At 38.9% G+C, this 12,208-nt stretch overlaps 1 protein-coding gene across 6 annotated transcripts in view; it reads left to right on the top strand.

Annotated features, from left to right (window-relative positions):
- RNF144B (ring finger protein 144B) overlaps positions 1-12,208 on the top strand; it is a 164,385-nt gene that overhangs the window by 16,637 nt on the left and 135,540 nt on the right. Inside the window, exon 1 of one of the 6 annotated variants that reach the window (XM_045199480.3) lies at positions 9,236-9,252. The exons of the other annotated variants lie outside the window; for them this stretch is intronic. The gene's annotated coding sequence lies outside the window, so the exon portion shown is untranslated. Of the gene's footprint in view, positions 1-9,235; positions 9,253-12,208 lie in introns of those variants that run through there. 6 annotated transcript variants of the gene reach the window in all.

Genomic DNA, 12,208 nt, shown 5'->3' with positions numbered 1-12,208 from the left:
ACTCATGATAGAGAATCTTTCTATGAATCATACTCATCATTTATTTGAGATCTTTTTTATTGTCCTACTACAATGATTTTCAACTGTTGTGCTGCAGAATTTTTAAAACATGCAACACCTGACTGTTTAGTCAGGGACTCTGACCTCTTTTTCCTTAGATTGTCAAATAAAAAAGGGACAGTCATCAACACAACAATAGCTGTCTGGTGTGAATGAATCAAAATTACTCTTACTTTTTTGTCAGATTGGCAAAAAATATATATATATATTTTGGTGTGCCACAGAATTTTAGTAATTAGTTTGTGTGCCATGAGATGAAAAACTTGAAAATCACTGTTCTACTGAAATTGAACAATGAAAAAATAGGTACTGGGTACTTATTGTTAAATTTAGTTCTAGGTTTTATACTTTATTCCTAGATATTATTCCTGGCTTGTTGAATAACCATGAGCAAATGAAGCATTATAATTTTAATTTGGTTGATCTGTTTAATTACTATTATTTAACTCAATTACTTAGTGACTATAAAGTGACAAACTTACTGGAAAACATAATTCAGGTTTTAACATTTTCATATGAGCTTAGTCATAATATATTATACTTCCAAAATATAAAATATGCATTTATCAAAACTACTCAACATGCACATAAGTAAAACTTTGTGAAGCATAAGTAAAAATAGAAATTGCTAACAGCAGTAAATTAAATTAAATGTGTGATTTTATTACTTTGTGCATGCCAGAACCAGAATCTGTAAAATCATTGGTTGAAAGAAGGGATTGTGGAACCTTAGCTCTGTTGCTAGACTGGGGAGCTCAGCTTTAGGCAGAAACATTAAATGAGCTGAATGACCTTCACTGTTAGCATGTGGTGAAAGTCAACTCAAATACAACAGAAATGATAAGTTCCTGAAGAGGTTTTGTAGAGGCTTCATTGGAGACTGTGGCACCGCCCCTCTGTTGGCCCCGTGTTACCTGTCTGATGTAGTTTCATGCACCTTCAGTTTTAAAGGATTTTGCAAGATTATTGTGAAAATATATTGTTTCTTTTAATTAAAAAATACATGCATGACATGACATGTCAGGTGATTCAGCATCTAAGGAGGTATGCCCAAACCAACAAGCCTAAATGGGCAAATCTTAAAATATAGTAGGAGTTTTGGGGCCACAGTGTTCTCTGTTATCTGTAGTTATTCTAGGATGCTTTGCCCCCTATGTTAAAATGTGCTCATTTTAGAAAATGTCACCTTTGCTATTTATTTTTCTTGTTTTCCAATTATTGGAAAACATTTAAAATATAAAGTCCTAAATACACATATTTAATTGTAACTGGAGGTTGTGGGGAAAAAGCCTGAGTATATGATTTACTAAAGTGAAATGCACAGATGACAGACAAATGGGATATCTGTTATTGAGGCTGGACTCGTAAATGATATTGTGGTTACAAATCAACTTATTCATCAGGTAAATATACGTTCTTCACATTTGGTTGGTTTCCTTTGTTTTTACCATCTCATAATATGGGAGTGAAAAAAGAAAAGGAGAGTTCAAGGAAGTCAAATTTGTCACACCCGAGAAGCCTGGTGAAAGGCCAAGGGTTTCTGTATAATCACCCCACTTTATATTTGCATAACATTAAACATGCATTAGATAAAGTTGATAGACATTCTCATTTGGATCTCACAACCACCCATGAAGTAGGTGGTGAAGTGGTGAAGATAGTAGCCCTCCTACTTTACACAACGAAGGCTCACAAGATGCAGTGACTTGCCCAGGGCCTTATACAGGTCAGTCCTCACCTAACATTCTCCATAAATTCTGCAACTTAAACCAATTTCACCCTGGCTAGTGTGGCTCAGTGGATTGAGTGCCAGCCTATGAACCAAAGGGTCACTGGTTCCTAGTGAGGGTACATGCCTGCTTGGTTGCAGGCCAGGTCCCCATTTGGGGGCGTGCAAGAAGCAACCACACATTGATGTTTCTCTCCCTTTCTCCCTTCTCCTTTCTTTAAAAATAAATAAAATAAAATCTTTTAAAAAATTAAAAAAAAAAAAGAAACCAATTTTACCATAGGTGATTGGTATAAACAAGAGTTAAGTTCCTATGGCAATTCATTGACATTACAATGAAATAGTGTTGAATGGTGTTATGCCAGGACCTACTGCATTTAGAAAAGTGGGGGATTTATCCTGGAGACAAGAAATGACTGAAGTGAGGTATGAGGTTTAGGAAGCAGTACTAAATAAACTGGTTACTGAGTATACTGTTCCATCTGTCTGTGGCATACCCTTGCATCATTGGCATGAATAATTAAGACTTCACAGTTCTCTTTTTAAATCAAAATGTTTTATTGGTTCTAAAATGAGAACAGCCTTTTAAAACACAGGAAAAGGCTTATCTTTAGAGAAATGAGGGGTCAGTAGGGTAAGGTTGAAAGCAACATTTACCCAGCACCTATTTTATGTCAAGTTTAGCACAAGGCACTGTGAGCAGGTGACACAGGGACTTTTAGTCTCATTTTATGCATAACAGAATGGAGGCTCAAAAGATTGGAGTTTAGTAACTAGTAGCAGGTTTAGTTACCCAGCTACTAGTGAAGAAGCAAGAATTTGAACTCGAGCCAGTGCATATTCATCTCCCTTCTCTGCACAAGACTATCTGTAAAATGCAAAGCTAATACAAAGCCCTCTCGACAGCTGCACTACTGATGGAGACCACATGCAGTTCTTCTTTCACTACGACGCCACTGTGTAATCAATAAATCATTATTGCTTGTAGACTCTTTTCTCATTGGCTCCATTTATTAACGTAGCACTTAGAACCAGAAGGGCCTTCGGAGATTAGAATTTACAAATTAAAGGTATGTAACAGAATCCTTTTGTGGAACATTTGAAAAATATACATAATGCCTTCTGATTTAGTAGGTTCGGGGTGTGGGTGGGTATGTGTGTTTGGAAGAGTTTCCTAGGTGACCTGGTGTGGTTTTCTGGTTAAGGATCATTTCTCTAGCCTAACTCCTTAAAATTGTATAGATGAAAGCGTTTTCTTGAAAGGAAGAAAAATGCCTCCAATTTAAGATTGCCTTGGTTAACTTGGGTAGTTAGAAAATTTAAACCTTAATGATTCTGTTTCTCCAGTTCTTTCTGAGCTCATATTTCACCACCATCAACTTGCAGTTTAGTTTCTGATTTAATGACTTGGGGCTTTAGATAGCTCTTTATTTTCCATACAAATCCATTTTTTTTAAATATAATGTAGATGAATGAACAATGCTCTGCACTGTGTTTGGGGTTCAGAAATTGTGAGGAGCTCTTTAATGATAATAATTCAAGTTAGTTGCAAACAGCTGCAGCAGGGAGAGCAGACAGAGCTGCTTGGTTCAGTGCTGAAGCCATCCTGAAGTTTGTACAGAGTCTGTGGGACCGAGACTTAGCTCTAGGTTGGATTGCTGGCCTACAAACTGAGAGATTGCAGGTCTGAGCCCCAGTCGGGGCGCATGCTGGGTTGTGGGCCAGGCTCCCAGTTGGGTGGGAGCGAGAGGCAGCAGATCCATGTGTCTCTTGTGCATTCATGTTTCTCTCCCTCTCTTTCTCCCTTCCTTCCCCTCTCTCTAAAAGTAAATAAATAAAATTAAAAAATGAAACCCACTAAGTTTATTTTACATTTATATATTTCTGAAGTGATTTATAACTTGGCATTATCTCCCACTCTGGTCATGTTTAATAACTTTGAAACATGATTTCATAATTGAGGTTTATACAAATGTAAAAGCTTACTTTTTCAGATGGGTAAATCAGACTCCTGGAGACAACAGGAAGCAAGAGTATCTTTTCCTTACATTGGACAATTGGAAAAGAAACCCAAGAAGGAATCTATCATTTGTGGAAGAGAAAAGAGCACACTTAATTTTAACCTTAGTTGAGACCATCCACCATAGTAGACCAGTAGCTAAGCAGGACTCTCTTTTCATTCATTAGCCCCCTGCCCCCAAATTTATCTTCCCTAACAGCATAGATCAAGATATTTCATAACACAGAATCCAAATAAAGTATTTGCTGTTCAATTGACTTGCTTTATGATCTCTACTTTTTATTAAAACCTTATGTGGACACTGGCCTGCAGTGTCCACGGTGTTGTGGATGAGACAAGACAGATTCAAATGGACTACCAAGTCCTGTGCAGGAAAAGGGACAGCATGTCCACCCTCTCAAGAGGAGAGCGCCCCACCCTTGCCTTGACAGGCTTTTATTGGCTTTCTAACAGCATACATCAAAGAAGGTTCTCACTCATTATGCTCAGGTTTGCTTTAGGTGATTACTTTTTACAGATAACAAAGGAAAGGGTATTACTGATTACTTCCTACAGATTAACAAGGAAAAAATGTTGCAAATGCAAGGGAACGATAAGAGTATTGGCCTGGTTACACTTCAATCCTTGGGAGAATTAGCACAGACTGCAGGAAGTTACTTTAAAGATATGCAGTAAGCATTTGCTGCCTTAATTCAGGTTGAGGGAGTTTGAGCAAGAGCAAGTCACAAAGCAGCCTGGGTACAATGCAGGCCTAACGGTTTCCCCTGGGTGAACCAATCCGTGGGTTTGGCGTCCTGCGTGCCACCACATGCCTATGGGCTTTCCCATGGGGCTGAGCTACATTGCCATTGCCAGGCAGATGGGTTCCCTATAAAAACCAATTCATTTTTCAAAGGGAGTCGTATTTTTAGTTTCACATTTTCCTTCCTCGGAGAGAAGCTTATACTGTTCTTTTTCCATATTATGTTGAACAAAATTTTTAAATTAAGATTCCTCTTAATGATCAGGAGTAAATAAGAGTGTCCATATCTCCCCAACTGGTTAAACCAAATGGCCTTAGTTCAGGTAAAATGTCATGGGCTGATCCCTCTAAGGAAAAGTATAATGCTACATTATTACCTTGTAGAATTCTCAACCCTATAAGAGAAGGGACAAATATAAGCAGAGAGAAATAAACAAAAAGGTTGTACATCTAAGCATAGGAAAGTATAGTCAGGACCAGAATGAACAGAAGACTTTTTCTTTGGTTAGAAGAAGTACTATACCAGGGGTGTCAAATTCATTTTCATCAGGGGCCACATCAGCCTCAAGGTTGCCTTCAAAGGGCCGAATGTAACTTTAGGACTGTATAAATGTAACTACTCCTTAACTAGGGGCAAGGAGCTCGGCACTGCCGCTGGGTGGAAACAAGGTGCTGGGTTGGATAAAATAAGGTGGAAGGTGGGATTTGGCGTTTGGGCCTTGTGTTTGCCACCTGTGTACTAGATATTGGCTTGGGATTCTTTGGAACAGGCCATATGCTACCTGCCATTAATTCCTTGAACAAAATAAGTTTTTCTACTTCTGTGACTATTTGGAAAAAATAAAACAAACCAAAAGCACAAAAAACAACAACAACCAAGTAATCACCATTTTTATGTTTTTTGAGAGTACGACTTCCATATTTGAATGTTGCATTTTCAAGAGAATATGCCCGCATTTTATCATTGCTAATGCAACCAGTGAGAAGACCTCCTGTACATACTCAGAAACTCAGTAAGTTAGGATTGTTGGTTTTATAAGGCTAGATGGGACCTTGGAACTAGTCATCCTTTCTCACCTGTTATCCACAAGTGAGAAATCTGATGTGGCTTGTCATTGGTTACTTAGGGGTTGAAGAAAAGCTACTGGTGAATATTTTTGATTTTTAGTGATATTCTTTTTGGCTTTTTACTGCTTATGATAAAAAATGAAGTAGTTAAACTTGTACATTCAATTAAAGAAGGTCAATATCTTGTTTTCGTGGTTCAGAAGTATAGGGTGTGTAGTAGTAATGCTGTTCTCCATATATTTCTGGCTTTCTGCCTTCTGTATTGTATTTCCCAACCCTCATGTAGTTGGATGGCACCACATGACCATTTTTAACCAGTATTTTTTGAGCAGAATTGTGTGTCATTTCTGAGGGGGAGTGTTTAATCCATGATCCTAGACCCTCTGGGGATCTGTGGAAGGCCACTCCATTGGCCTGTGTCCCTGAACCATAATGATATGCAGCGCCCCCTGCTGAACTGGAATAGCCATAGCATGAGAAAGAAAACCCTTTTTGTTTTAAGCCACTGAGGTTTGGGGCTTATCTATAACCTCAGTTTAAGAACCTACTAACAAGGCATTTTCTTCTAAGCAAGAAAAGGTTTCTAATTTAGGCTGTAGCATTAAAGGCAAAAGAGGAATTTAGGTAACACATTTGACAATTTAGGGCAAAAAGAATGATATGAAATTTTTTGCTTATTGAGAGACTGAGAGTATCTTTAGGGGAAATGTTTTTGTATCATTATCTTGATCCTCTATTTTGGTTATTTTTTACCACCCACGGTAGCAAACTATGCATGGAATGACTGCTGCAACCAATCTCAATATTTTTGGAACTATTCTCATTTTAAATCACAACCGAGATTCTGTAAATTAAACTGGGAATCAAAGAATCAGGGTTGCCGTTTGCATGTTGCCTCTGCGTGACCTTCGTGCTGTCTGAGTCTCAGGACACGCATCTATAAATAGGTGTTGAAACAAATCATCTCGAATATCTTTCTAGTCCTGTCGATCTGTAATTCCAGGAAATCAGAGCAACATGCCGCTAGCTATTTTGGGCTGGGAATCTTAAACACAATTTTAAAATATAAGAACCGGATTGAAGTGTATCTTGATATAACAGGTCAAGGAATAAATGATGCGTAAGTCATCTAAAACTTGAACTGTCCCCAAACACGATATATTGTATTTTCAGAGTGCCATTTCATGTGTAAGTGCTATCCATGATTTAAAAATATTTTCCAGGTTTTCTGATATTTAAGTGTATTTTCCTTGTACTTAAGGGTTGTTTTTTTTTTTTTTTTTTTTTACTGTGCCACTCTGAAAAAGTTTCCCAAGGGTGTAGGGCAACTGTGTTGTTCTATTTAACTTGCTTTTTTAATCTCTCCAATTTCTTATAGAGATGAGGATGCCATGATTTTAACACTTTTTCGTGAGATTTATCCGCTTTATCTACATTTGCCATATTCTTCCTGAGTTCTAAGGATGGAGGGATTGAGCAAAAAAGAGAAAAAACTCACCGCGTGGGGTGGGGCGGATAAATAGTGATGGAAGGAGACTTGACTTGGGGTGGCGAGCACACAATACAGTGTACTACTGATGATGGGCTGTGGAATTGTGCACCTGAAATCTGTATAATTTTGTTAAACATTGTCATCCTAATAAATTCAATAAAAAGGAAGAAAAAAAGACCTTGGGAAAGTATTGGCAGGCTCAGCATTGCCCTCTCCCTTTGGTGGAAGTGCAAGCAAGGGTGGTTGCACTTAAAGCTTCAGCTATCAGGTCCTCAGAAAGGTTTGTCTGCAGTCAATTGGGATGGGAGGCTCAAGTTACAAAGCCTGTAGGATCAATTGCCGTGTGCCCATTTAATGGTGGATGCGGTGTCACTGGCTTCTTGCTCTGGCTTTTGACTTCTGCTTTCTCATAGCCAAAAGTAAGCTGTCCACACAGCCATAGTTCCTACCTGGGAAGTGCCCATTGAAGGTATATTACTATCATTGCTATCCTAATGGATCAGTAAAGGAAGTGATTTAAGAAAGCCAGTTCAACTGTTTGCTTTTATGCAGACAATGTTCAGAATTGTTCTTTCACACTTACTATTTTTGTATTGCAGTTTAATATAGTTAGTATTGTAGCATGTATTCTTGTATCTTAGAACTATATTAATGATGGAGAATGTTGCCCATAATGGTTGCCATTCTTGTTGGTTGTAAACTCTACATCCAAGAATCAGAAACTGCCTGAAAATGTAAGCTAATGGCACTGGGGCTGGCAGCACCTTGTGTTAATTCAGTGGCAAGTAAAATGCTTTTTACATAAAACTTGATTTTTAAGAAAGCAGACATGTGACATTTTGAGTACTGTTCCTTATTTTGCATTCTTAAAACATTATTTTTATTTTCTGCTTTCATCTGAATCTTAAATTTAAATACAATTTTTGTGCATTGACCCAAGGAAATGCAAGTAACACAAATACAAACATTACTCAGTTCCAAGAATTTTTCAGAGCTTCAAGGCCTGTGTACAAAAGCACCACTCAGTGCTTTAAAAAGCTGGAGGAGGGTGATCTTAGCAGCGCAATATTGTCATCTTCAACCAGTCATCGTATCTGAACTTAAACAGGCTACTCATGGTGGAGTGCAGTGTTAGAAAAGGTGACAGGGTGCCTCCGGATGTCAGTTAACTCTGAAGAATGCGTAAGCCCCCCCGGCTGAGGTAACGCACTGTAAGCTTTCTGTATATTTGTGAACCACAGTCTTGGGGTCTCTGGATAGGTATGAGAGGTATGCAGAATGAGGAATTTTATTGAGTCCTCTATGCCACCAGGCTCACAGCACTCAAATGAGCTAAGCCAGATTCCACATGTCACAACTTGGGTGGCTTAATTGGTGAGGAGTGTGAACTGAATGGAATGCAGTCACACAGAGGATGTCCTGAAATGTGTTCAGATTTTATGGTTTGAGAGAGATGTGCATTTTACATGATTCCTTTCAGTGGAACAGTTTCTATTTTAGATATCCTTTCTTAACCATTAATACAAGTTTACTAACCAATGTTGCCCCAATAAATTCAATTAGAAAGTTTAAAAAAAGGAAAGAGACAGAGCAAGTTCAGCTCCAACAGTGGATGTCTGTCCCTATGGCCAGTGGATGCATTTGGCCTTTACATGCACTCCTCTTGTTACACAGCAGAAGGACCCCAATCCCTTCCTCACGGTGTCCTAAATGCAGAAATCTGAGGTGTGCCTGAGGGCTATTGACACACTTCAGCTGAACAAAGGAGTACACAGGAGCCTGAAACAGTGACGAAACAGGGAAGAATCTTCCCACACAAGGTGTTAAGTCCTGCTCCGGCTGTGCAGGCTCTTCATCTCTTGGTAAGGAAGTTCCAGGCTCATTTTTGTGGCGAGCAGAGGTTGAGAAACTGTACCCATGAGACTGCTTTTCCCTCTACACGCCGTGAAGAATTTCCTGACTTCTAAATTATGTGTGTTGCTCCTGTCCTTGTTTCTGCTTCTAGGTCTTTGAGTTTTTTTAAACCTCACCTGAGGATATATCCATTGATTTTAGAGAGAGGGGAAGGAAGAGAGAAATATGGATCCATCAATTGGTCACCTCCCACACGCTGCCCAACCAGGGATCGAACCCTCAAGCAGGTATGTGTCCTGGCCAGGGATTGAACACGCATCCTTTTGGTGCACAAGATGATGCTCCAAACAACTGAGTCCACCCAGCCAGGGCTGCTTCTAGGTCTTTGTGCTTAAATATAGTTGTGTCTTTGACAAAATGAAACAAAATAAAAGCAAGTAGTGTTGTTTGCTTGATTTGTTATCATAGCCATTTCTCCAAGTCCAATGGATAGTATATTAGGAAAATCCTAATAATTACATTACTCTGTGTTTTCATGTAAAAGCCCCATAAGATTCCTCTTAGCTCATCAACTGTTCACAAAAGGCAAGAGCTATACTCTTAGATACTTGACCTTTGAGGTAAGTGCAGTTTTTTTTCATTCACACTTGAGAGATTTCACAACACACTTAAGTAACTGTACTTACATACCCTAAGGGGATGTTGACAAGAATGGGTTTGACATTTGGCAAAAAAAAAAGCTTGAGCACATCAAATTAAAAGCAAATTAAAGAGCAAGGAGGCACTAATTCTTGCATAAATGTTCTGTTAACCTGTCTCTTTTGAGCTCTGAGGGCAAGAGTATGCCATTTCTCCCTGGGTAGTATTGGGTACCCAGCTTGCATCAGCTGCTGTTGCTAAGGGTCAGTTATGTGGGGCCTCTCACCCCTTTCCACTTTCAGAACAAGAATAGAACTCATTGTAGCATGAGGATGCAATGCATTCCAAAATATATTTACTCTGAAGCAGTAATCTCTTGCATATCCAGTAAAGCAACCAAGGACATACTTTTTGTCACTTAGAATTTCTCTCATATTGGATTTGAAACTCTAAACCTCATATGTGCTGAAAAAAATAGTACAAATAATCCAATTGGTATATAGTTCTGTGTATTTGTTTAATATTATTTCAAACCCACTTGTTTATGACTTAAATTGTTTTAATTCACTTATTTAGGAAAAAGAAAAAAATTGTTTTGATGTAAGTATGAAGTAAGGATGTTATCATTCTACCTCTGCTGTTGTTGATAAGCACTCAGCAGCCTATTGATAGAGAACATGTGGCGAAACAGCTATGCCAGGGGGGTATTTAGATTACAAATATTGAGAGTTTGAGGAATATTTGAGAGTTTTGGTTTGGGTGAGGTGACTCTGCTAATCTAAAAACTCTCTGGATACCCTTGGAGCATCTGCTCCTCTGCTGGCAAGACAGTCCTTGTAGACAGTGGTGACAAACCACACAGTGGCCCTGTGAAAGAGGTCAGATCTCCTACCAACATTAGAGTCTGTGTTCCCTAGCAACATGCTCTAGCAACAAGGGACTTTTACTTCTGCCATGGCAGTTGGAAATCAGCTCTTGGTTAATGATCGATTTCTCCTGAGTACCTGCTTGTGTAAACGGTATTAAATTTGGACTTTATTTCTCTCATCTCCTCTTGCCTGAAACAATAGTGTGATTAATATGTCATTTATTTGGAGTATATTATTTCCTTTTTTCCTTTTTTTAAATCACTTTCATTGATTGTGCTATTACAGTTGTCCCATTGTTTTCTCCCCTTTATTCCCATCGCCCTACACCCTTCCTCCCGCTAGCATCCCCCTCCCTAGTTCATGTTCATGGGTCACACATATAAGTTCTTCAGCTTCTCCATTGCCTATAATATTCCTAACTTCCCCCTGTCTATTTTGTACCTACCATCTATGCTTCTTGTTCGCTGTTCCCTTTCCCCATTTCTTCCTCCTCCCTGGTGATACCCCTCCATGTAATCTCCATTTCTGTGATTCTGTTCCTGTCCTACTTGTTTGCTTAGTTTGTTTTTTGTTTTAGGTTCAGTTGTTGATAGTTGTGAATTTGTTGTCATTTTACTGTTCATCATTATGATCTTCTTTTTCTTAGATAAGCCCCTTTATCATTTCATATAATACAGGGTTGGTGATGATGAATTCCTTTAACTTGACCTTATTTGGGAAGCACTTTATCTGCCTTTTCATCCTAAATGGTAGATTTGCTGGATAGAGTGATCTTGGCTGTAGGCCCTTGCCTTCATGAATTTGAATACTTCTTTCCAGACCCTTCTTACCTGCAAGGTTTCTTTTGAGAAATCAGCTGACAGTCTTAAGGGAACTCCTTTGATGTAACTGTGTCCTTTTCTCTTGCCGCTTTTAAGATTCTCTCCTTATCTTTAATTTTGGGTAACTTAATTATGATGTGCATTGCTGTGTGCTTTCTTGGGTCCAACTTCTTTGGGACTCTCTGAGTTTCCTGGACTTCCTGGAAGTCTACTTCCTTGGCCAGTTTGGGGAAGTTCTCCTTCATTATTTTTTTAAATAAGTTTTCTATTTCTTGCTCTTCTCCTTCTAGCACCCCTATGATTTGGATGTTGGAATATTCAAAGTTATCTTGGAGTTTCCTAAGCTTCTCCTTATTTTTTTGAATTCTTGTTTCTTCATTCTGTTCTGGTTGAATGTTTATTTATTCCTTCTGGTTCAAATCATTGATATGATTCCCAGTTTCCTTCCCTTCACTGTTGGTTCCCTGTATATTTTCCTTTATTTTACTTTGCACAGCCTTCACTTCTTCCTCTATTTTATGACCATACTCAACCATTTCTGTGAGCATCCTGATTACCAGTGTTTTGAACTGTGCATCTGATAGGTTGGCTACCTCTTCATCACTTAGTTCTGTTTTTGGAGCTTTGATCTGTTCTTTCATTTGGGCCATATTTTTTTGTCTCATGCAGTGTTGGTGGTATAGTGGTAACCATAGCTGCCTTCTTTATTTTTTTGTCTCAGCGCATCTGTTACGTAGTAAGGGGCAGAGCCTTAGGTATTTGCCAGGGAGGGACAACCCAGGTCTCTGTGTCGTGGCACTCTGTGTGGGGGAGGGGTCCAAAAGGGAGCATTGCGACTTGCTTGGCTCTGGGCTGGCTTTCAGTCACTCTCCTGCTTCCCACAAGCAAATTGGGTCCTTCTGGTTCTGATTCTC

Source organism: Desmodus rotundus, chromosome 3 (assembly GCF_022682495.2).
Source record: "Desmodus rotundus isolate HL8 chromosome 3, HLdesRot8A.1, whole genome shotgun sequence".
NCBI classification, from domain to species: domain Eukaryota; kingdom Metazoa; phylum Chordata; class Mammalia; order Chiroptera; family Phyllostomidae; genus Desmodus; species Desmodus rotundus.
Note: the sequence above shows the minus strand (reverse complement) of the source record. Positions and strands in the feature narration are given on the sequence as shown.